This window comes from Mercenaria mercenaria, chromosome 3 (genome assembly GCF_021730395.1).
Source record: "Mercenaria mercenaria strain notata chromosome 3, MADL_Memer_1, whole genome shotgun sequence".
NCBI lineage: Eukaryota > Metazoa > Mollusca > Bivalvia > Venerida > Veneridae > Mercenaria > Mercenaria mercenaria.
The window spans coordinates 93,824,999-93,848,080 of record NC_069363.1 but is presented as its reverse complement, the minus strand read 5'-3'; the positions used below and the strand labels follow the sequence as shown (position 1 = coordinate 93,848,080).

At 33.3% G+C, this 23,082-nt stretch overlaps 1 long non-coding RNA gene across 1 annotated transcript; it reads left to right on the top strand.

The window, feature by feature from the left end:
• Positions 1-11,965: 11,965 nt before the first annotated feature.
• Positions 11,966-21,717, top strand: LOC123550822 (uncharacterized). The gene is made up of 2 exons (XR_008370359.1): positions 11,966-12,570; positions 15,686-21,717. It is a non-coding gene; the product is annotated as an uncharacterized LOC123550822 (long non-coding RNA).
• The last annotated feature ends 1,365 nt before the right edge of the window (positions 21,718-23,082 follow it).

Genomic DNA, 23,082 nt, shown 5'->3' with positions numbered 1-23,082 from the left:
CTAACATCTTTTATATACATTTTTATCCATGCGCTTCTTTGCCTTTTTGATTGGTAACCGATGATTCGTAAATGATTAGAAGTTGGAACAGTAATCAGATAAAATTAAGGCAAAATATGATACGTTATAACTTTATTTATGTAGCCTTTAGCTTATAGCTGTATCTAAAGGAGCTCTGCCTTTAATATTTAATCAATCCGACATTTATAGAAGTTCTAACGTATGTTATATTTTTATGCCAATGTGTTGTAACTGTGTTGTTGCCAATGTGTTGTAACTGTGTTGTTGCCAATGTGTTGTGAGTACTACCTTGTTTGTATGTCTCGATTTCTAGATAAAAGTTATCTACAATATTTAAAGATTAATCATTGGTTCGACTAGTCTGATATATAATTATATATCATACCAGATTTATATAGCGTCCTTTTCATGAAATCATGTTTAAGCGCAAAGGCAGCCACTCAGTGCGCCAAATTCATCTTCTACTAGTGCAAACACAGAACGACTAACCAGAGGAACAGAGCGAGTGAAAGCCCCCAGAACAGACAAAGGGAATTCTTTAGATACAGAGCTGTCCGGCTAAGCCAGGCTCTTTGTGAATAGACAGTCTGGTTGTTTAACGCACCGATACACGCGAGGCGGTCTTTCCTGGGAAAGACACTTAAGAGCACCTCATGTGTAATTATACTTGATCTCTATGTATAAGTGTACATAAATTGCGATTTATACAACCACCTAAATATTCAAAAGGACACAAAACGTTGAGTGTAGTAGAAACATGGATGTAACGGGTTGGATAATAAGTGTACACCGGTTTGGACTTTTTAACTTCTAATATTTGCTACATATGTTTTCATAGTATACACTGTAAACATAATCGGTTAGTTGTATATGTTCAAAAATAACTTCAGACAAACAGAGCATTGCCATCAATCATTTATTAGATTTTTTTAAATGTATAGGCTTATAAAATGGAGATGTATACTTTCAAAGAAATATTCATTTATTTTTATTTAGTATTGATGTTACTACTGCGAGCTTGAAAGACAGTTTCAAGATTGCCGAAGTGTATTAAAATTAAAAACGTTTTGTTGTAAACGTTGCATGAAAGATAAAAGGTAAGGGTAAAACTCCCAGAAGCACAGTTCACCCATATTGAACTTTCAATTTTCTAATAATCGGTGACATGTTAATTAAGAAGGATAATTTCGATTTATTCGTTGTATCTTTTGAATGGTTTAAAAAAAACGAATTTGCTTCGGCGGCAATCGTTGATCTAATCTTTCCTCTAAATTATGATATAATTTTAGAAATTGTAAGTTTATTATTTCACTTACCCTTTGAGCCGGTTATATTACTACCCTTATTTTCAATTGAAATCAATAGTAAAAGTCTAATTTTGGACAAAATTTAGGGTCATTTTCGTTGATATATTGCGCAAAATACGGAAAACGGAAAAAAAAATTGTTTTTTCTTCGGCGATGTTTCAAAGAAAAATTATTGCTCGACTCAACTGTATAAAAATAGAATAAATATTTTTATTATTTCGCTTACCTTTTATACAATCAATACAATCACTATTACCTTTGAACTTTAGACTCGGACCGGCTCGGAAATTTCCGAAGTTTCCCAAATGCGAGGGGTAATATCTAAGCAGACGACTCGGTAACTTTAGACGTTTACAGCGACTTTGTGATCTAAAGATAAATGTCTATGCCTAAGTCAGTTTATGTTTCAGATCATCATTATTTATCAGTTTTTTAGCTCTTTTTTTCTTTTACTAAATTGATTTAAACTTGTTGAAAACGTCTTATCACCACATAATTCGGCACTGCAAATGCATGGTGAAAGAAGAAACGAGAGGTTAACAAAAGTAGAAATATACAGGATTTTTTTATTGAAAAAATGACACTCACAAAGATGAAGTTGTGTGTTTTAAGAGAAAGTGTCACCTTGATTAGTTGTCGAATTGTTTCCTTCAGACCGTCAAAATATGATACATGGATATATAACTATATTTGAACCGTATCTTTAACATGTTCACATGTACATTAGAATCACCACAACAAGAGAGATCAAAAAATCAAATTGTGTGTAGTAAGCATTTATTTAAATTATTTATTTTATATAAACTATTCTTGCTTTCCGAATTGGGCGTATATCTGATGAATTATAAGATGGTGTGTAAATTATCGACCATTCAAATAATCTGCTAGCATGTTTATTTCAGAAAAGAATAAATGTCTTATTGTGTAAGATGAATTTTGGAAATTGACAAATTAATAATTTTTCATTTTAGATTTATTATTTTGTCAAACGTTTTTCGTTAAAATATTTAGATATTTCAGGTACAATAAATCAAAGACAATTTTTGGGTACTTAATTAGTTATCCATTGCTTGTTACTTTTACTACCTTTTATGGCAAATTATCTAGAAACCATACTAGGGGGTAATAAATTGTAATAATTGGAGCTTATAGCCGGTGTTTTGCACCATTAAGACACTGCACACAATAAACATGTTTCGTTGAAAGAAGGGGGACATTTAATTGCAGTAATAAAATAAAATCCATACAATAATAATAATAATGTTTTATTCTTTAATTAAACAAATTACGCTTTTTGCCGGCTACTTCAATTTTAGACTTATACCTCGAAAGAAATAAAGTTTTTTAAATCATGTTTAATTATGTAATGCAAAGTAACGTAATCCTACTGCAAAGGAATAAATGTCAAATCTAAAGGCACTGACCTCCAGATTTTGGCTAAAAAATGATCTTTCTTTAAAACTGAATATATAATGAACATATGAACATGAGTTTTGTTTCTTGGCTATCTTAAAAATGCCAAAAAAACAAAAACATCCCCAAGTCGGGAATCGAACCCGGGTCGCCGCGGCAATAAATATTTTCTTGTCGTCTTGACAAAAACACAACGCAGGATACGTATCTAAAAGTCGTTTAATATAAAGCTTTATAATTAAGGAAGTATACCTCCGGTATCTCGTTACAAATGTTTGTCAATTTTGAGTGGGAATAAATAGTAAAAACAACTTATTCTTATGTGTTTCCATAACGTATAATCATTCACTTAGTAAAAAGATTAGTAATTTTCTGATATCTAAAAAGTTTCTCTTTTTTGTTGTCGTACGAACTAGGGGTGGTCAGTGCCTATTTTAATTATCTCATAATTATACCGTTACTTATTATGTTATAGAAATAAAGGTAGAAGGAAATAATAAATCTATCGGCATATAAATATTACTTTTCATAATTTTTAGACATTTTAATTAAACACGAAAAAGGAAGCGTGTTTTAAGCCAACAGTATTACTAATAAATGATGAAACTTATTTTATTGTATGCAAAAACTAGAACGTGATAAATCTTCATTTTTTCACGCAGACAATTTATGTGATTTTATTAATTAAATACAGAAAAAGGAATTATTCAAGTTAAGATTTGATTGAAGAGAATGCGTTCTTTACAAATACGAAAAAAGAGGGAGGTAGATAACGTGTTTTAAACAAGCATTATGAAGAAAAAATGTTAATATCTAGTTACGTAAGTTATAGCAAAAAAATTAACGTGGCTTCACAGTGAGATTAAATTTTCTGGTCCTTCGGGATCATTGATTTCAACTCATTTAGATTTAAAGATTGAATACTGCTTAAGCCGGTGCTAGGGGGCGTGGGCAGTGTTGCATTTTCCATTACTGCTCATACAATTTTCACTGTTTGCCTTGTTCTCGGTGCTTCCGAGGGGCTACTTTCCAGATTTTATTCAGTAAGTCGACCGAATAATTAATTTTTTCTAGAGTAAACATATAAAAACAATGCATTAATATGCTTTGGCATTGAATTATTGAAACACAAAAATGCTCATCGCAAATTAATATTGAACAAATGTAACATAATTATAGATCTTTTTGCCTAGATATTTATTGACCATAAGCATTTCATTGTCCAGTGAGCCATTAATTAGATATAGCTTAAGGCAATTTAAATATCGATTTGATTGAAAACTTGGTTTATGGGCCCCCGCTAAATTTCGGAGATTGACGTAAATTTACGGAAGATGACGATCAAAGCTACGAGAGTATCGATTTTTCAAATAAGGCTTATCAGCAGTCGCGTTTAGTACAGAAAGTTCGATATGCCAAACACATCTATAGAGCCATGCATCGCAAAGTAGGCCCACAGCAAAAATGTTACGGAAAAATACTGAAGACGGGTAAGGGGTAGCAAAAAGGGGTCGGGTGCAGGGGGAAAGTAGAGCAAGGATGAATATTTTAAAGGAAAAGCCACGTTCCTTAAACGCAGTAACCCTACAAAGTAAACCACAGCAGCGCAGACATCCACGTACTAAAGACAAACACACACACAACTAACATACTCAGATAAACAAACAGACAAGTAAGATAAAACAACATTGTTGGGCAAAGCCCAAGACACACACACACACAGGCACGCACGCACGCACGCACGCACAAGCAGGAAAAAATAACAGTCGAGCACCGCCTAAGGAAGACCGGCAGCCAAAATTATGGTGGGCACGTTAACTTACTCATAGTAAAAGGGGAGGGGAAGGAAATGCAAGGGAGTGCAAATGCAAGAGGAATGAATGGGAGGGGTTGATGGGGTTAGTGAGAAGAAAGAGGTAAGAAATGCCAACAACAAACAAGACAACGTATGCAGACAGAAAACAAGTTCAAAATAGGGACACCGCCTTGTAACATATATAAAGGAAACTGGGGGGTTTAAACGCGTTTAGGGCATGCCAACCTCGCACTTACCCTATTTTCAACAAGCTAGACCAACAATGTAAATAAAATCACTCCTCGCTGAGAAAGGCTCTAACATTAGTGACAAAATTTAGTTTCATGCACATTGACGAACACCTCACACGTAATATTTGCGTTAGCACTTGCCCAAAGAAACATCCCCGCTAAATGTATCTGTAAACGGGATTGCTTTAGGCCTGCCAGAAATACGTCAAGCGATAGGTTGAATATTTACTGGTTTTTATACAGGGTTAACGGACGACAAATTTACCTTATCACCTTGCAATATGTACTACAAGCCTTTTACTCCAATGTGGTGATTTTGCTAATGGGAGTACCATGGTGAGGCCCAACTGCTCATTTGTTTCTTTTAAGTTATGTATGCTTCAAGGTTTATCTATGCATTTTTGTATGTACAAATTCATGCATACACTTTTCTAAGATTTTCTGTTTGAAGGAACAGGTTCTTAGAATTTCCTATTAGATATATTCCCTTTTATAATTTTCATTTCTCAAGCGTAACAGTGTAATTTTCCCATCTTAAATACAAGTAGGAGAGGAATTACAAAAAAGCAGTGTTAAACTCCATTGAATGATGATGTTACGCAATATTTGAGGATTACATATAATTACGTAATACAAAATGGCGACTGCTCCTGCTCCCAGCTCCCTCCTCCGCTCCGGCTGATTTAACCGAGCTACCGAATAAATTTTCCATATTACTACGGTACTATGGTATGATTTCACAGAGTTGCGGTTATTGATACCCATGGTCTTGACTCTTGGTGTATTCGGATATTGCAATATAAATGATAATCTACGCGAGAAAATATTGGATTGAGTGAGATATTTTTACACCTGTTAAGTTGAGAAATGATTTCTAATATCATATTGATCAAACAAATGTAAAAAAAAACGTTTTGTAAAAACGAGGAACTATTCAGTTTATGCATTACATATAAGCAGTGCAAGATAATCATTCGTCTGAATATAACTTACAGGGTATGAATATTTAATTCTACATGTGGGGTCGATTTTTAATTTGCCTACCTCGTGGATCAATATCGTTGCTTCTGTACTGGAAGACTTGTGCTATCCTACTTAACTTATCGGGCAGGCTTTTTAGTTGATGAAATAAAAGTCGTATTTATTGCCTCTATCATGCTGTCCTTCAAATAATGTAAAATGAAAGGAAATAAATTATTATTTCTGTAAAAATGCTTATTTATAAAAGCATCTGTTTTATTTTTGTAATAATATACCGAATATGATAACGCACTCAGTCCACTCAAACCTTTTTGGTTTAAATAACCATGAAATTTTATTTTATTCTGCGTCCTTAGTAGGTAGGGGTAACCATGTTGTAAATGTATGGCCGAAGATGCATGTTTATATTCTATAAAGGGTAAATTGTTGAAACATCAACGGTGTTTGATTGTATCGGTGTATGTCTATCATCGTGATTCTATTTGTGATTTTAGTCTTATATACATTCGAAGCAGTGTATATTGATATAAATTAATTACATTTCTTCGACATGACTTCTCAAGCACGGTTCCATATATTGGGACGTCCCGATCATTTAAAGTTATCGGGATTGGGAATTCGGAAGCAACTTTAGAAGAAAATAATGAACCTTCATCTTAGGGTTGTCTGCAGTTAGATTTTCAAATGCCGCTGAATAGATTAATTGGAACGCCACAACATCTCTTAAAGTTACACTTTGTCTATAGGCAAACCCAATGTCTGTCGTTCGTTTCACATAAACACCGAAAAAAATCATTTCATTATTAACTAAATAGTTTATTCTGGAATACTAATTGGTTTACACAGCCATACATAATTTGAAATACATTCATTCTCACAAATAAGTCTTGCTTTGAACACGTTAACAAAACTGAAGTGAAGGAAGCTGTTGACAAATAGTTAAAGTTCAGAAGGCTATATCCAAGGCACACAAGCTCGGTAAAACTGTTGAATTTCGATCAGCAACTGTTTGTAATGGCATTATATAAAAGCATTACAAATTGAATAAAATGTCAACATAAGCAATTTCTAGATCCTACACTGTAAAGCAAATTGAACAAAAGATAATAGGTAAGGGTAGATTTCTCGGAAGCACAGAGCACCAAAAACACAGCCCCAGAGCCACGCATTTACATAGTAGGCCCACAACAAAGAAGCTGTAATGGAAAAATATTTCAGACAGGTTGCTTCAAACATCCATCAAGTACATACTAATTTAAGCTAAATATTGATAAAGGGGAAGGAAATGCTAAGGGGCGAAATGGGGCGGGGTGGGGGGAATCCGAAGGGGAAAGTTGAACAAGAACTTTCGTTTCATTGCTAGTGCAATTTAAAACAACAGAAAGCAAAAAATTGAGTTCATGGAAAATAAAGTTTCTTTACAGACATAGATTTTAAATAGACTTTTACAGGCAAAGACTTTCTTATAGCTTGTTTATTCGGAATAATTAAACATCTCCAATATCGGGTCTAGAATCACAATATTTGTTGATAACTTTTATGAGTGAAGTATTTGATGATGACTGTTAAAGTTTTGCTCTGGTAATAACATGTATTAAATTTAGCATTATTAGCAGGTTGTATTACATAACTGTGCTGCCTTGACTAATTTTGGCTGCATATTCATATACAGTGAACTTTTAAAACACACCTCCAGTTATCGATATTTCAAAACCTACAAAGAACTTTTTAAAAATACCTGGAAATATTAATTTGTGTATTGGAGCGTGATCGTTCACGAGAACTTATGAATGTTTCATTGAATTGTGATGGAAGTCAAAAGTTTGTCAAACTGTTTAAGTTAAGAAAGTGCATTTTACTGTTGCTGCCAGTGCACCTGGTAAAATGTATGGTCATGTAACACTGTGAAATAAAATAAGTACCATGAAATTACGTAAGTTATTAAATTATTAAGAATATTTAACAATTGTTTGACTTTATGGCAAAATGCAAACAAAGATAAGGATCCTGTAAAACAGGCAAAATGCAATGTTAATAATTGTCAAAAGCTGAATTTTAACAGGCTTGTTCATTTAAAATGGCTGGACAATTAAGATTTTATTTTTCTGATAAACGTTTGTTTTCTTTTCTTATCTGTAATCAAAGAGAAATAATAAATTTTGTGGACTGAAAACAGCAGGCTAAAAACATTCATGTCGGTTCAGATTTGTAAGCAGATCAGCTGTCTTCAGACCTAGACATTCGTTATATTTAATGCAAAATTCCATAGAGATAGATATTGACTAATTAACATTCTTAGGTCAAACATTATTTATTAGGCCATTATACCTTGTCCTTCATATCAATGTATTAACAAGCATGAAAGTCACTAGTTCTTTGCCCCATCTGTACTCTATCCTAGGAAATTATGTATCATTATCTAAGTGTAATGCAGACGACACCAATTACATTTGTAGACTTCTTACCGGTACTAAATTACGCGGAAAAAATCACTTTCAAGATTTGAATGTGGGCAAATTAAAGACTAACTTAACACCTCTTTAAAGTTTGTACGTGCTCTTCCATCTAATGAAAATATAAGACACGTCTGTATTTCATACGAAACGTTTTCAGATAAACATGCGTTTTCTTGGTAAAATTACATACAGTGCAATGCTATTCCAGGGTTCGACTTCGGAATCAAGGGTTGTCTGAGGATATTTTATAAAAAAGACATATGAAGTTTACAGTTAGTAGAATAATCAATATAGCATACTAGTTATACTAGTTATAGTTGTACGGCTATAAAGCAATTCAGGCTTGCCTAGCAGTAACGTGTCTATAAAACAAATCTTAAGACAAATCTGCCAGACATTGACACTGCATTATACATCAAATAAGCTGCTAAAAGTTTATTATAACTTTTTCTGGACTTTAACAGGCGATTGAGCTAACCGTCGATTAACTTCTAGGGTTATATTTCGGCATTAAAGAAGACAGAAAAATAAATGAATGTGTTAAGGATTATGAAATAGAGAAAAGTGGAAACTTCACAGGTCGCTCAACACGACAGAAACGAAAATGTTGCAGGCTCGGTTTGATTGAGCCTGTTCATGGACGGTAGTGGATATGCATGCTACCGTCCATACCCTCTAGCCCCGGGTTGAGCAGAACTCAACATTTACACATGCTAAAAGTACAAAAAGCAATTTAGAGACATCCGCAGATGTATTACACTAATAGGTTGTTACAGAAAAATGAAAACATCATACTAGTGTTTACAACCAAGACTAAACTTTTGAATAAATAATTTACCGGCGGTTAGAGCAACAACCGTTTAAGGTTTCGAACAACCTGACCTTGTTTTTTTTTAAATAATTGTTCCAAACATTGATGTTACTGTAAAGCTCGATGCGACGATAGTCTTGTATCTTTCCATTGTAACTAAGTATTTGTCAGAGGTATCAGTTTTATCCGCTTATGTATGCTTTTATCGAAACATTAGCAACTGATAATGATTCATTTTGCATATGCCCTGATCAATTCGAATATAAGGGGTCTTGTCCAACTAGACAGATATTTCCGACGATCATTGGTACATTTGGTTTACTGGTATCTCTGATAACTCCTATACTTGTTTTTTTACTTTATACAGTCCGGTATTTTGTCACTAATTTCAGAGTTCATCTATGTGGGGATATGTCTTATTTAGACTGTTTTGTTTAACTAGTTGAAATTAGGGTACAAGATACAAGAAACAAGAAATTCATAGTCGGTTTGTAAAAAAAAACAAGAAAGCATTAGCTCAAAGCTGTTTCCCGACATGATGATTAAAGTTTCTTAATACATAAGCTTAAAAGTAACAGTTTTGTACCTGTAAAACAAAACTATGGTGATTATATTAAATGGTGTCACATTAAGACCTAAAAAAACGTCTCAAGGAAGCATGCATATACTATATACAATGTATGTACAGTAGGCAGGGCAGCAATAATACCCTAAAACACAGGTATTGTATTAGTTACATAAAGCATAAACATTACTGACAAAAATATACACAGAAGTATAAGTAATTGCCATAAAAGAATGTGTTACTAGATCTACTCATGGCAAGGATTAGTCTAAGAAATACCATAAAGCTAAAGTCTTAAAATTGTCCAGACTATTCCAGATCTGTTTGGCTTCGTACCTGATGGATTGTTTCCATAACTTGTTGTTCTTACTGCTGGTTCTTCTAGGACCTTACAGTATCTAAAAGAATGAGATTAGGTTTTAAAATGTACAAGGTCATTTAAGTAAGGTGGCGATAACTGGTGCAAACGTTTGAATGTTTCTAATGCAATATTTCTTTAATAAAAATATATATCGATTCCAAGTTACTTAACATTTTTTACACTGAATATTTGTTTCCTCTGTGCTATTTGTAAGATATTATTTGTTTTCTTTCGCACAGCCATGACCTAGAACTTATCAGAGTTAGCCTGCCTTTGGTATTTTGAAACCATCTGATAAGAGTATTGCTTTGCTGTTTCGAAGTGGATTTTTAATAGTCAATGTTAGGATGATTGAAAGATAGAAGTATTGTCGCCTACGTAGTTCTGAAGTTTAGCTTTCTTAAAGAGGAAGATGTCATACATAAAAATATTGAAAATGATTTTATTTTCTAATCTATGCCTTTAAATGCATTTGATATTCAATCCGCTTTTCTCATACACGACAATACTATTTATATTCGCCAAAATTTACCAAAAACTTGAATATATGATGAGGGATCTCAGAATGAGTTCTTTTATGGTTGACCACACAAAAAGTAGTCCTTTAAGTAATATACCAACTAAAAAACCTTGGAAAGCAAACAGGTTATTTGAACAGGCAAGTAATAACAATGTCTGACAAAATTAATTATGCCGGTATATGACTGGTCACTGCAAAAAAAGAGATGTAAATTAGATATTTAACGCTATGATTGACCTAAAGTATAATTATCGAAGCATTCACATTTACAAACAGAATATTTTCAACTTTAGACAAACAGCTGGGAGAAGTCATAGGTTTCATAAACACTTCAATGAAAATATATCCATGTTGTTACAGTCTAAAGCACTGGCCTCAGAGCGTTTATTGCTGGCAAACTTTGCATTTTCTTCTGGAAACAAAACATCTTATCTGCAGTCCCCGTGGTAGCTTCTTGTTTTGAATAGACCTAACCTAGTGTCTAATAATTAGGAATTTGATCTCATAAGACAACCTCTACATATTATTTCGTTAATTTGATAATAATAGATATTATTTTAGCACATGTAAATGTTTAATGAATATGATACAATGAATTCCATATATTTTACATGGCTGTTCTGGGGCCCGTTCCAAGAGAGAGCCTGCTTAGGACAAAGTCATAACTTAGGTGTAAGGTGTTTCACTATGATTGATTTAAAATATTCTGCTATTCTAGAACCTTATTTGGATCGAACTTAGGACAAAACTTATGAACATTTGTGAAACAGGCCCCTGCACTGCAACAAATGCCTCATGAATTAAACAATATACGAATTACTCAAATTTAAGAAAGTAGATATCTTACAAAATACCTGTGTTATTACCTAAAATAACGAATGAACAAAGTGGACACAAGGTATCAACTGTGTTCATACTTTATGGGTTTCTTCTTTCTATATGAAGACAAATACCGGATAAACTACATCAGCTGTTACGCAGATGATGCCATATATATATCATTTATTATGAAATAAACGTCTATGAAAAGCTTCCTTACATCACTTTTAGGCTTTGTTTTCCAATAAATCACAAATAAGGTTATGTATCTCCTTCTCTCCCATAGAATTCTCAGTCATGAAATTTCATTAGTAATTTTAAAAATATAACGGCACATCATGCTATATTCTTTTCCTAGAAAATATGGCGATTTCATCTGTGCGTGTATTAAGATAAGCTTTAAAGACGATATAGGTCATAATTTTAAAGGCAACGTGTATGTCGTATTTGGTATGTATTTTACATAGGTGTCACAAGACTGGATAAATTGTCATATGTTTTCGAAACTACACAATTGTTCTCACATCACCCAGTTAGCGAAGACATCAACAACCTTCATTTATTTGGAAATAACTGCAAAATGTTGCATACAATGTTCTAACACCTACCTTTAAACTTATATTTAAGTAATGTACTATTAGCACTTAAGCATGCTACTTCAATAATGTGTTTTTAATGATTACCATTCAAAACCTGTTACTGAAGGAGCTCTTATCCTGTTGTAAAGGCCCGTTTTAGCTTATATCTTATTGGTATATTAATATACTTGTTGCGATTTAATCTCCTTTTGGGTCCTTTCAGTTCTGCACATGGAAGAAGAAGGTCGTTTGCAAATAGATGCCAGGGTTGATTTTGCTTCTTATCGAAGGAATCCTCGATTGTTTATACTTGCTGATGTTTAATATATGGACTTATTTATTCAATGCGCATTTAGATATTGTGAGAGAATACTTAAATAGTATTTTGAGATTTTTGTTGAGTGATTTAAATCTATAAGTTATGCAGTTTATATAGCAGGGAGGTAGGCTGGTATTATTTGCTTATTTGTAATATAGTTTGTATTTATTGTACGGATATATCTGTGTAATTACCGAAGGACTTAAACATTAAATTGATTAATAGCTTTTCTATTATACTTTCCAGTTATCATAATGACTGTTTGTTTTGTGACCTGCTACAATTTAATCCTGGAGTATTGGGGTGCTTATTTTTGTGTTACTGGAAGGTATACACTTAAACGAGAGGTAAAAGAGCAGGTCGATATTCGAAGGTAATATGAATTATTAAATTGGTAATATGTTTTGCAAATTTATGTAGGTAATTATGTGGTTTCCCACGCGAATTTTGATAACAATGCATTCCTTTGTAATGCAGGGTTAAAAATAGACATGTGTAAACATCCATGCTAGCAGTGTAGCAGACGATTTCTGTATACAAGTGGCGAGTTATTACTGTAGTCTGTTACACTATATGTAGTATAAACACGTGGAAGAGTCTATTATTCATGATACCTGCTTAAAAACAGAGGGTTTAAGCAACTTTATCAGACTTAATCTCGCTGAAAAGTATTTTCTTCTAAACAGAAGTAATTATACTTCCATTTCACATATATATTATGCAAAGTTAAATTTTCATGAGCACGGATCAAGTAATTAAGTGCGCATGTGTGAGTGAAATAAGTAGGTTCACTTTTCAATATACCACCGTTTCTTGCAGTGTGTTTATTTTTAGTCCTGTTGGCTAATGTATATGGTTTGTATAGAAGAAATATTGTTAATAATACAATCAAATGAATGAATATAAAGCAAGTTGGCCTTCTACAAAAAAGGAGTTATAACTAATTGTCATTTGTAGAAGGATGACTGTTTTTTTCAAATCTTAATCTATAGTTAGCCTTTCAGATCTTAATCTGTAGTTAGCCCAATTGCTAATGTCTGATTGTATCAGCCCGTATTGGCTTAGAAAAGCGGGTTACATCCTTACCCTTTATATTGGATTGTAACTGGATTTTGAATTTATGATTACTACTTAAGGATGAACTCTTTTAAGCCCATTTGGCTATGTTCGATCGTATCTAATAAAAAAGATAAAGCTAAGAACGTTGCTATTATCTCCATTGTGTTGGATGGTATTTGATTTTGAATTTGATTAATGTATATTGACAGTGTTTCACCCATTTGGCTATGTTCGATCGTTTCTAATAAAAAAAGAGAAAGTTAAGAAAGTTGCTATTATCTCCATTGTGATGGATGGTATTTGATTTTGAATTTATTATTAATGTATATTGACTGTGTTTCGCCCATTTGGCTATGTTTGATCGTTTCTAATAAAAAAAGAGAAAGTTTAGAAAGTTGCTATTATCTCCATTGTGTTGGATGGTATTTGATTTTAAATTGATGATTAATGTATATTGACTGTGTTTCGCCCATTTGGCTATGTTCGATCGTTTCTAATAAAAAAGAGAAAGTTAAGAAAGTTGCTATTATCTCCATTGTATTGGATGGTACTTGATTTTGAATTTATGATTAATGTGTACTGACTGTGTTTCGCTCATTTGGCTATGTTCGATCATTTCTAATAAAAAAGAGAAAATTAAGACAGCTGCTATTATCTCCATTGTGTTGGATGGTACTTGATTTTGAATGCATGATTAATGTATATTAACTGTGTTTTGCCCATTTGTCTATGTTCGATCATTTCTAATAAAAAAAGAGAAAGTTAAGAAAGTTGCTATTATCTCCATTGTTGGATGGTACTTGATTTTGAATTGATGATTAATGTATATTGACTGTGTTTCGCCCGTTTGGCTATGTTCGATCATTTCAAAAAAAAATGGTTGCCGGTTTAATCCATTGTGTTGGATGGTAACTGGATTTTGAATGTATGATTAATTTATATTGATGATCTCTATTTAGCACATTTGGCTGTGTTCGATCATTTCAAAAAAAAAAAAAAAAAAGAATAGGTTGCCCATTATTTCCATTGTGTTGGATGGTAACCAAATTTTTGAATTTATGATTATTGTACATTGAGTGTTCAGCCCATTTGGCTATGTTCGATCATTAAAAAAAAAGAAAAAAAAAGAAAAAGAAAAGAAAAAATAGGTTGCCCATTATATCCATTGTGTTGGATGGTAACCAGATTTTGAATTTATGATTATTGTACATTGATGAGCTATGTTCAGCCCATTTGGCTATGTTCGATCATTTAAAAAAAAAAAAATAGTGTGCCGATTATATCCCTTGTGTTGGATGGTAACCAGATATTGAATTTATGATTATTGTACATTGATGAACTGTGTTTAGCCCATTTGGCTATGTTCGATCATTAAATAAATAAATAAAAACAGGTTGCCGATTATATCCATTTAGTCGGATGGTAACCGGATTTTTGAATCTATGGTTAATGTACATTGATGAACTGTGTTTAGCCCATTTGGCTATGTTCAATCATTTTTTTAAAAAGGTTGCGGATTATATGTATTGCGTTGGATGGTAACCGGTTTTTGAATTTATGATTAATGTATATTGATGAACTTATTTTTAGCCCATTTGGCTATGTTCAGTCATTTGAAAAATAAAAAATAGGTTGCCGATTATATCCATTGTGTTGGATGGTAACCGGATTTTGAATTTGTAGTTAATATGCATTGATGAATTGTGTTTAGCCCATTTGGCTATGTTCGAAAACAAAAAGGTTGCCGATTATATCCATTGTGTTGGATGGTAACCGGATTTTAAATTTATGATTAATGTATATTGATGCACTGTGTTTAGCCCATTTGGCTATGTTCAGTCATTTATAAAAGAGTATGTTGCCGATTATATCCATTGTGTTTGATGGTAATCGGATTTTGAATTTAACATTAATGTATATTGATGAACTGTGTTTAGCCTATTTGACTCTGTTCTATCATTAACAAAATGGTTGCCGATTATATATTTTGTTTTGGATGGTAACCGGATGGTTGACGATTATATACTTTGTGTTGGGATGGTAATCGGATTTTTAATTTAATTTATGATTAATGTATATTGATGAACTGTGTTTGCCCATTTGGCTATGTTCTATCATAAAAAAGAGAGTTGCTCATTATATTCATTGTGTTGGTTGGTAATTAGATTTTGAATTCATGACTAATGTATATTGATGAACTTATTTTAGCCCATTTGTTAAATGATTGACCATTTCAGTCCAATTGACTGATTGCCCAATTTAGACATTGTGTATGCTGGTGACATGATTTCGAATTGATGTGCTGCCAAATTGCAAATTTGTCATATTTTCCTTCTATCTCAAAGTTTATTCCGGGCTAGCGACACATTAACATAATATATTAATATACTTTATGTCAAATTGTCAAGTTTACAATTAAATATTTCTAGATAATGTCAAGATCAACACAGTCCAGATGGTACATCCACACCGCAACGCCACCCAGCCGTTTCAGCCCCGCAACCGGTGAATCTGAACCCGCAACAACTTGTGGTTGTGGTGTGCCTTGTTGCAGAACACCATTGTCCCGTGTTTACGCAGCGAAGGAGCATTTTGGCTGATGATTCGCGGCACTCTCAGACAGTGTTGAACAAAATGGTGAGTTGGTTCCGATGTAGAGCATTTATAACGACTTGGGAGACCACGTTTCAGCAAATGTTAAACTTACGATGGTTAATGGCGAATTCATAGAGTAAACAGTATTGTCACGCTCAGATCACACTAATAACAGTCAAGGTCAGAGTTTTTTCTTGTTACTGAAGCAGACTGATATCTAAAATTTCAGTCAAAGGCTCCGGCCAAAAAGATAGATTCATTGCCGGTCCTTAATGTACATGAGTATCTATATATACCGTGCGCAAGAAAATGGTATGACTTTAGTTTTCAAGGTATTTGTACCAAATTTGCTTGTGTATACGAACATAGATGTACGCGTTGTCATGGGAAGCACTCTAGGAAGTATTTATTTTTTCAGAATCACGTAGCTACCAATCAATATCGTTCTAGGTACTCGTCACTTGGACCACGTGGAAACTTCAGATAGCCAAAACCGGCATCTCAAAGAGGGTCACTTTAACCTCCATTCCCTCACCAAAACCCTTATTGACTTAGCAGTATTACAAGTCTATCTTTCTTTATATCCATAATAATAAGTGGCAGCTGAATGTTTAGAGGGTTCTAACAAAGGGTTTCGATTACAAAACCAGCGCCCTAGAGTCCAAACTTCGTGTCAAACTTTAATTTCCGTTAGGCAAAACTCTGCTGTAGCTAATAAGAAAGTTATGTAGGAAGAGCAGTTAAGCAGATTTGCGGTTCCTTTTCAAGAAATTCTTGTTCCAAATTTCAGGCAATCCGCGATCAGTCTTGTGGCCAAAAAAGATGGTAGCTCGAGGATTATACGCCATCTTTCCTTCCCGCAGGGTTAAAGTTTGAATGATTTTTATTGATACGGCTTCTTCCTCAGTTCAGTACACTTCTTTAGACAGGGTGACGGAGCTATTGTTTCATAAGTGCAATATTGCGAAATGGCTAAAATTGTCATAAAATTTGCCTTTCGCCTTTTGAGGTTCATAATTATGATTTTGAAATTATTAGGCTTCTTACTAGGAGGGGATTATTTTACGGACAAGGCGTTACCTATGAGTGTGCAATCTCTTGCTGCCATTGGGAAAAGTTTGCTAATTTATTACAATAGCTGGTCCGGTACAAGAGGAAATCCGAAAGGCTGTTTTATTACTTGGATAATTATGTTTGTTTGGCTGGCTCTAATTCAGGGAATGTATGACCAATTTGTTCTGTTTTATAGATATGTGCAAATACCCATTTTTGATTTTTATGGATATGTGAGCTTGTACACACGAACTCAAGCTCCTCGAATATAAGTGCTAAAGGTCACGCATTATGTGAGGGAGACGTAAGTATTGTAAGTATTGATGTACTTCGCATAATTCTTCATTCATCAAAAAAAAAACCGATCAGAAAAAGGCGAAGGAGTAGCTATTCATTTACAACCGGCACATTGTTCTACTTGACCCCTGGATTTAATAGAGCGATATATGGTTGTTCGACCATCTAGTGCTTCAAACTATTAATTTGTTTATTTAAACGGTCTACCCGTCATACGCTGTCAGTTTAGTGGGTTCTAAAGAAATCTTTGACTGCCATTCCATATAAACCACATTCATTCAGAGTAGGTGCTGCAACAGCAGCATGACTGCTGACGATATTACAAGAATGGGACGTTGCGCCCCGGATTCAAGTGCATTTAAATCTTACATTAGAATCCTCTCACGTCAGCTGTTGTCACTCAGATCTTAAGCCTATTGGCAGTTTCATTTGTACCTGCCATCTGTTTGCCCATTTTTTGTTGACAAATGTTTTCAGCTTTTCAGTGCGTCCTACCCATATTTGGATAGTTGGATGTTCAATGATAAAGTCGGTATTTCGTTACGACAAGGAATCAGCTGAGGGTTCTCAGCTTGTAATGCAGCGTCATAATGCGACCATACTATGTCAGAGTCAGGGTGGTATGAAATTGTGGCAAGTTAAACCTTTAATCTTACACTTGTTTCCTTTTGAAGACAATCAAGGTATGATTGTTATTCACTGTGTAATTAACTTATTTTTCATTAGAGAGAGCTAGAAAACGCGTTAATAATTTCGCTGCTCATTTGTTTTTACAATACATTGGTGGATACTTTCGTTAACCAGAAATCGTCGAATCCGTGACGGGTCTCTTCAACAGGGATGGGGTGCACTTGTCATAATTTGGAAATATTTTGTTTTTATTCACTCTGCAACACAAGCTTCAGTCCTTCCTAGCAGTAAATTATTTAGGCACAGCTTCTCAGGCAGGGATTGCTTCGCTATACTGGTGGCGGTTGTCAAGAATTTTCCACGTTGTTCCAAATTCTCGACATGTGGCGGTTAGGTCAGCCTCCACCAGTATATCTTAACGTTGTGTAATAAGAAGTTTGTTTGTTTCAAGTATACTGTATTAGGCCTCTGTTCACAGGGCCTCCACATCTGCATTTTAAACATATACTTTATATCATATGTATTTGTATATTGACATTTATGTGAAGCTGTGACCAATTTCTGCCAACCATTAATTTAAACGAAATTAGATATTAATTGCTTGCTTTAGTAAAATTGTTAATAGTAAAAGTAATGTATTCATATAACTGTCTTGGGTTGTTCTTTTTAGTATTATTATTTCTGTGCCAAGCTATCTTCAGTAATGTGTTTTTAATGATTACCATTCAAAACCTGTTACTGAAGGAGCTCTTATCCTGTTGTAAAGGCCCGTTTTAGCTTATATCTTATTGGTATATTAATATACTTGTTGCGATTTAATCTCCTTTTGGGTCCTTTCAGTTCTGCACATGGAAGAAGAAGGTCGTTTGCAAATAGATGCCAGGGTTGATTTTGCTTCTTATCGAAGGAATCCTCGATTGTTTATACTTGCTGATGTTTAATATCCCACCCTCCACTCCCCTTATTTTGCTTGTGTTCTCCTTTTTCTTTATAATTTCAGGTACATCTTATGTGTTCAAGTTCAGCCTACACCTTCCTTGCCTTCAGTCGTTACAGCTTCACATGGAATATTGGCAGTTTTCACATGTTGATGAATGAACATGACAGTGTTTGTTTTCTAGAACTGTGAAATGTGTATGTGTCATATATAAACGTTTAACGTAGTTACTGATTCTGTATGTCTGATTTTGTATACCTGATCTCCGTTGAATTCTGATCCCAGGTTCGGCGGTTAGGTCAGCCTCCACCAGTATATCTTAACGTTGTGTAATAAGAAGTTTGTTTGTTTCAAGTATACTGTATTAGGCCTCTGTTCACAGGGCCTCCACATCTGCATTTTAAACATATACTTTATATCATATGTATTTGTATATTGACATTTATGTGAAGCTGTGACCAATTTCTGCCAACCATTAATTTAAACGAAATTAGATATTAATTGCTTGCTTTAGTAAAATTGTTAATAGTAAAAGTAATGTATTCATATAACTGTCTTGGGTTGTTCTTTTTAGTATTATTATTTCTGTGCCAAGCTATCTTCAGTAATTGTAAAAACCTGAAATTCAATAAGAAACTTCAATAAACTTTCAATATATGTATTCAACTCGCAAGAAACCAACAAGGCTACATAAAATATTCTAATCTATATTTCAAAATGACGATACAATATCAGGTAAATATCAAACCTCCTTTTCATGTCACTGCAGTGTGTTTCAGCTTTCCCTCATCAGCGATTCACTTCCGCAGAGATATATATCATCAAATGATAATATCTCGTATAACAATTGAATGTTAAATGTCAATCTGGCAACAGAAAGTATTGTTGCCAGAAAAGCATTAACTTGTTGACTTCATATTGTCACACCGAACAAATATCAAACAACTATTGCTATAACAATTCTATACTGTTTAGTATATTATTGTGGTATACAATTAGTATAGCATTGTATTGTATGCTAGTTGACCATCGATAATATGCTATCTCGTAAACTATGGTGTGTATACCATTAGTACACCATTATTCTTTAACATTGCAAGGAATTCATATTTTGCATTCTGTTGATCATAAACTTTATAAGTATGTACTATTAGTGTATCACAGAACTTAGACAATCCTGAGCAGTATACATTTATATGTAATGATAAAAGGTATGATAAAATTTTGAAAGATAAATTAAACTTGTGTGCCTACTGGGAAAATATCTGTTTTCGTAAAATTGCAATTTGTGTTAGTCAAATTAGAGTCTGTGTGTTCCCAACCAATTACTTGCTCTTCAAAGTTTTCTTAAATGCTTTGGAATTCAAAGTATATTTTCATTTCCGTTTCTTGGAGTAGGCTTAAAAACGTTTGATTTGTGTGGTTGTTCTTTCTTTAACAGAATAATCGGATCTTTTTCATACCTTTCAAAAATATATCAATGTCAAGTGGAATATGTGTAGCAAATAAACAATTATTAGCAGTCATCTTTGCTTTGTTTTATTACAGACAGAAATTATCTATGATCCTTAGTAACTAGGATTTTGTGTGGGTTTTTATGACTAATGTGGGATCTGAGTGCTAAATGATCATTTAATCTGTTATAAGTTTTGTCAGGGTTAATATGTTAAACAGTGGTAATTCATCTGGATTCGTATCAGTTTTAAAGAAAACTCTGGAAGGTTTGACTGTTTTTTTTTTCTTTTTAATATTTCTTATTATTAATTTACAAACTGAAGGTGGTAAATCACAATAAAGCAACATTTTATGATATTTTTAGTTTTCATACATTCTGTCAGAGACTTTTTAAAGGAATGAAAAGACCTATTACCTAGAATTCAATTCCTGTTAGTCTTTTCTGCAATTTTGTAACATATGACAATATTTAAAAAGTGATTTCAATATATTTTCTAGTTTCATATTTGCATTTGACAGATATTTCGATATTTCAAGAATCTGAACCTAACAACAAGTTCGATGTGTTCATATGTATTTGTACAATTGCGAGTTTATGATTTAATAGTGTGTTATATCTTCAATACATGGAGGGATGCCAAATCGGTTTTGACATACCTGAATAAAGTATTTTGAAGTTTTTCAGTTAAAATACAACTCTTGATCATGAGTATTGTTTGATTGTCATCTGTAATTGTTCTGTCCATTTTCAGATTCTTGTTATATGCACTTTAGTCCCTTATGTTATCTGCACTGCCACTTACAGTTACAAAGAAAATCTATTTTGTATGCAGTAATGGTTTATTAAAAAATCAAATATAGGCATTTCAACTTCCTTGCATATTGTACAATGTCATCCTCATTTCTTGAAAGCATTCTAATACCAAATCAACTTTTTTTTTGATAGTATAGAATTAGTAGTTTGTTCACAGTAGACATTTAGTACACTATTAATAATATACAATTAGTATATTATTAACAGTATACAATCAGTATGCTATTAACAATATACAATTATTATACTATTAAGAGTATATATTTAGTACACTATTATGCATATCATTACACAGTTTAATTAGTGTTAGTATCTAAATTGATAGTGATTGATAGTATACTTTAGCTCATTTGCATGTGCAATTTTAACTAATTCTATACTAACAGTATATTGTACACGTTTTGTTGTTTGTTATAGTAATTTGTTACCCTGTTCCATTTTTGGTTTGGGGAGATCTAGTTAACTACCTCAAGTCTACTCCCTCTCAAGTAGTTATTTAGTTTATGTATTTATTTCTTAGGCTATTGTTTTACATTTTCAGCACAGGCAAATGTGTTTGAAAATGTACGTTGTTGTTTTTTATAAGTTAGATATAACTAGACATATCACAGTCAATTTACAGTTTGTGTTATATACTCATCTTTAACTGGCATCAAAAGGTATAAACTTGTGTCTATGTATGATAGTTTGCTTTGTTGTGTTCCATTCTTCCAAAATATCTTCTTTTGGATTTATTCAACTATTACAACAACTGTAGTCTTTAAATGGTCCTTAAATGGTGTATGGTGATCTCTTTACGTACATGGACGTAATGTTTTATATTTTCTAGTCCTTAGGAATCATTAAGATCATAATATAGAAAGAGTATCTATGGGGCGTGAAGCATGTTGCACTTTATGGACTTCGGACAGATTGACTGACAGTCCTGTATTATGAATGGAAGGGTTAATGCCTCGTAAGGGATTTATAAATTGAATGACTGGTACATGTGCATCAGCCTCATGCATCACGGCGGACAGTCTCATTGTCTAGAAGGGTATACTGACTGACTGACTCCTGATTGAAACTGTCTAGATAAATGACTAGTAACTGGAGGCTCGCTATAAATTGTACCACTGAATGATAGGCAAACAGCCGGAATGCTAACTGTACACTGAATGTATCCAATTTCAAACCGGTCATATGGCATAAAACCTGAATTTTGTGTGGTACAGGTGATAGCGTGTGACCTTCCTGTACTTACATTGAATACACTGATTACTGCACTTGCTGACTGACGAACAAACTGACGTTTATAAACTTAAGAGCTACAGGTCTTGTTTTATTCAAAGGTTTATCCAAAAATACAAATTTTCTAAGCACTAAAATGCTATAATTCGGACAAAATGCAAGTGAAATGTATGGTTCTTGGCATACGCACTCACCCAATAATAATAAACAAGTTTATATAGGTTCATATCTATAGCTGTTATAGTGTTTTTAAAAAAGTGGATTTAAATCTTAACAATTGCTGGTGCCGGCGATCAAGTGACGACAATACGTCATAGACGATTTTCATCGGGCAAGCTGAAAAAGCATGTATATTCATTTGTTTATCTTATCCATTATAATTCAACTATCCACCATTTCATTAACTGCTCTATTCTGTCAGTCAAACAATCTAGCTCGTCCTGCTAAACTGAAATGAAAACAACCACAATTCCTATGAAAACACACATTAGAATTAAAAATAAAAGAATATAAAATTATTTGTATAAGAACTAGCTCAGTTTTCAGCGCAAACAAATACCTACATCATTCTTTTACACTAACGAGTTTTGTAAATCTCCACGATCAAAACAAATTGAAAGAATTGATCACATACAGGCTGAGGAGTGCCAATAAACGTAAGGAATGTCGTTGCCGTTTTGTGAGTTTATTTTCCATATTTACATGCAATAACGATTTCTATATAGCTTGAAACAGTCAGTTATATGATAAAACTATATAACCGTCTAATGGCAACGACACATGGTTAAATACTAGTAACATAACTAAAATGAGGT